Below are 3,893 nucleotides of genomic sequence, written 5' to 3'. Positions count from 1 at the left end.
CCCTATACAAGCAACATCATGTGGCAACTCCTATACTCAGTGCCCTGACTGATGAAGATTGGCATGCCAGGTGCCCTTTTCACTGCCCTGTTAACTTGTGATGCTGTGTTCAACAAACTATAGTATGCATTTGAACCCCTAAGTGCCAGACTATTTATAATATAGGTCTATAGGCTGGTTTGACTTTCCAAATTACATCACTTCATTCTTATTTATGTTGAAATCCATTTGCCACTCATTGCTGTACTGATAAAGATCTCTTTGTGATCAAAGACATCCTTCTTCAATATCAACAACACTTCTTCATTTCATACCATCAGCATACTTACCGAACAAGCCTTATTATTTGCAAATAATAAACAACAAAGATCACAACACAGACACACTCCCGCCCTCAATCTTGTTTCTTTCTTTTTCCTTCCTGGGTCTGCTTCCATCTATCTGACACAGGCCAGCCCCACTCACCTCTCCTACCTAGCACTACTTACCTCATGAACCTCTACGTGAAAAAGTTGCTCTTCAGTCCACCAATTGCTTGGAATCCTTTCTTGCAACTCCCCTTCTTCTCTGTACACTGGTCATCTTGAATCTCCACTCTCAGCCCTGATGCAGGGTTTTGAATTGAAATAATGACAATTTCTTTCCTCCTGCAGATGCTGCTCATTGTTTGTATTGTATTTCTTTGTTCTACTGTGAATGCCTGGAAGAAAATAAATCTCAGAGTAGTCTCAGGTAATATATACTTACTTTGATAATACATTTACTTTGAACTTTTTACATTATCTTAAAACTAATAGAATTACAGTCATTTGAGCCAAAGTGCTCCCTGACTGCCACTTATGTTTCTTGCCCTGTCTCAATCCCAAAGAGAAGGTCCAGAATTGCTCCTCTACGTATGACTCAGGAAACTTCTGCCCTGAACAGACCCTTTGGGTAGCTATTAATTACTGAGGAAATTAAAATCTCCCACAAAGCCCAAATTATTATTTCAGCAATGAGCAATTTCTCTACATTGCTGCTCCTCTAGTTCCTACCGACTATTGGTGGTTCTATGATACAGCAATATAACCCCAACTGAGTGCTCCACCCCCAACTTGTTTCTAAGTGCCACGCTCTCCTCACTTACTCTTAGCCATGTTTCTCTTTTGGTTATAACATCCCAGTCCACCATCAGCTGATTGGACCAGATGAGCAAGGAACACTTGGGAGAGGTGTGGAAGTAGAGTGGCTGAGTCTGCAAAGTGGATGATAGGCAAATGGAACTAGGTAGGGCAGGGGAAAAAAACGGGGAAGCAAGGTGCTTGGGGGTAGGGAGGGAGTGTTGGAAAGAAGGGCATGCACAAGAGAATTTGGGTGGATAAGGAGGAAAGAGAGAGAGAGAGAGAGGGAGAGAGAGGGAAAGAGAGGGAGGGAGGGGGAGATTGATTGATTGTGGCCTGCATGATCACCAATCTCATGTGCTCCAATACCTCATGACTCTTCATCACTTATTTCAGAAATCAGCACCTTCCATATCTCAACATTGTCCAATCTGCAAAAGCCTCAAGACCCTCTGGGAAATAATAGCTGGTATGTGCTTACTCCCATGCACTTCCTTTACATACATAGCTCTCTAATTAATCTCAGAGAAGCATTCAATTACTGCTTCGCCTGTAGAATGGGCCATGCAGGAGGCCTCTAATAAGTCGCACTCCTGAAAGGCACAATAAACTGCAAATTGTTTACTGTGTTACCCTCGTGGTTTTGACGCCTTGCTGCTTTTTAAAAAAAACAATTTTTGAAGACTCTAAAAAGTAAATGACATTGAATGAAATAATTCAAAAAAAGTTCTAAAATTCTTTTTCAGTTTTGGTGCATTTAATAATAACAGGGAAATAAATAGTTGAAATAAACTAAATACAACTTTTTCGTGAACATCACTGATCGATTCACTCCGAGGAGCTGATGCTTGCCAGCACCCAGGCGGCAGCAGCAAAGTGTAGCTGCCTCCTTGCCCAAATATTAGCCTTTCAAAAATTTCACTGCTGCATTGTTTGGAGGTGAGATGCCTAATGACTTTGTCACTTCGCAAGTAATTAGTACAGTAAAGGAAACAATTGCACATTCAAATACATTACTGCAGATTTTACGAATAAAATATTTTTGAAAAATGATTGAATTCATTAAAAACTCAGAGGTATATAATTCAGTATCACAAAAGATGCTGTTGCAAACCAGAGCAATACACACAAAGTACTGGAAGATCTCAGCAGGGCAGGCAGCATCGATGGAGACAATAATCAGTTCCGGCAGTAACCATTCATCTGAACTTCAGTCTATTTGGTAATTACAAGAAGGCAGTGAAATCATTGTTGGCATTAGAAGCGAGTCCTATGTTAGAGTCGGTACTTTCCACACTGTTACAGCGCACTGAAAGAAACTCGGAACAGCAGAGGGCAGAATATGGAGATACCACCCATTGAGTAGATCAGAACATATTTTGGACCAGGATTTCACGCAATCTGATGAAGAATTGCTCATATAGGAAGATGAAATACATTTCATAAATTAAACTGAAAATAAGAGGCATCGTGTGTCCGATGGTTGCAAGGTTACAATAAATTAAATTTCATGGAAGATGAGCTGCAAATAAGCAAGATATAAATGGAGTGTATTGAACAACCATTAATTTAGCATATGTTAAATGCACTCCATGACCACCAGATGGTGCAGGTCCAAAATGAGAAAAGCATACATCTAATCATCTTTGAAATTGTTTTTGTAATAATAAAGTATAAAGAACTTGCATGACATAACTGAGAAATTGTATAAATTATCTCCGATTAGGTCTGTGCCACAGGCTGGCCGGTTAGCTCAGTTGGTTAGAGCGTGGTGCTAATAACGCCAAGGTCGCGGGTTCGATCCCCGTACGGGCCACGAGGTATTCATTTTAAATCCGAACAGTTCGACAAACGAATATACATTTATTTCACACAATTCTTACATCCGCAGTAACTGAACGTAGAAAACCTACAGCACAATACGGGCTCTTCGGCCAACAAAATTGTGCCGAACATGTCCTTAATTTAGGAATTACCTAGGGTTACCCATAGCCCTCTATTTTTCCAAGTACCTTTTAAATGGCCCTATCGTATCCGCCTCCCCCACCGTTGCCGGCAGCCCATTCCATGCACTCTCTGCATAAAAAAACTTACGCATGACATCTCCTCTGTACCTACTGCCAAGTACCTTAAAACTGTACCCTCTTGTGCTAGGCATTTCAGACCTGGAAAAAAAGCCTCTGACAATCTGCACGATCAATGCCTCTCATCATCTTATACATCTCTATCAGGTCACCTCTCATCCTCCGTCTCACCAAAGAGAAAAGGCCGAGTTCACTAAACCTGTTCTCATAAGACATGCTCCCCAATCCAGGCAACATCATTGTAAATCTCCTCTGCACCTTTTCTATGGTTTCCACATCATTCCTGTAGTGGGGCAACCAGAACTGAGCACAGTACTCCAAGTGGGGTCTGACCAGGGTCCTATATATCTGCAACATTACCTCTCTGCTCCTAAACTCAATCCCACGATTGATGAAGGCCAATGCATGTATTCCTTCTTAACCATAGAGTCAACCTGCGCAGTAGTTTCGTGGACTCGGACCCCAAGATCCCTCCGATTCTCCACACTGCCAAGAGTCTTACCATTAATACTATATTCTGCCATTATATTTGACCTACCAAAATGAACCACTTCACACTTATCTGATTTGAACTCCATCTGCCACTTCTCAGCCCAGTTCTGCATCCTAGCAATGTATCTCTAACCTCAGTATAATAGAAACATATATCTGATTATTCATTCTGTGATACAGAGTTTACAATCTGGTGAAGAACAAAAAAGCAGCCATC

General features: G+C 41.2%; 1 non-coding gene across 1 annotated transcript; it reads left to right on the top strand.

Moving 5' to 3' along the window:
• The first annotated feature begins 2,842 nt into the window (after window positions 1-2,842).
• trnai-aau (transfer RNA isoleucine (anticodon AAU)) lies at window positions 2,843-2,916 on the top strand. The gene has a single exon. It is a non-coding gene; the product is annotated as a tRNA-Ile (tRNA).
• The last annotated feature ends 977 nt before the right edge of the window (window positions 2,917-3,893 follow it).

This window comes from Hypanus sabinus, chromosome 6, assembly GCF_030144855.1.
Source record: "Hypanus sabinus isolate sHypSab1 chromosome 6, sHypSab1.hap1, whole genome shotgun sequence".
Taxonomy (NCBI): domain Eukaryota; kingdom Metazoa; phylum Chordata; class Chondrichthyes; order Myliobatiformes; family Dasyatidae; genus Hypanus; species Hypanus sabinus.
This window is presented reverse-complemented; position numbering and strand designations above follow the sequence as displayed.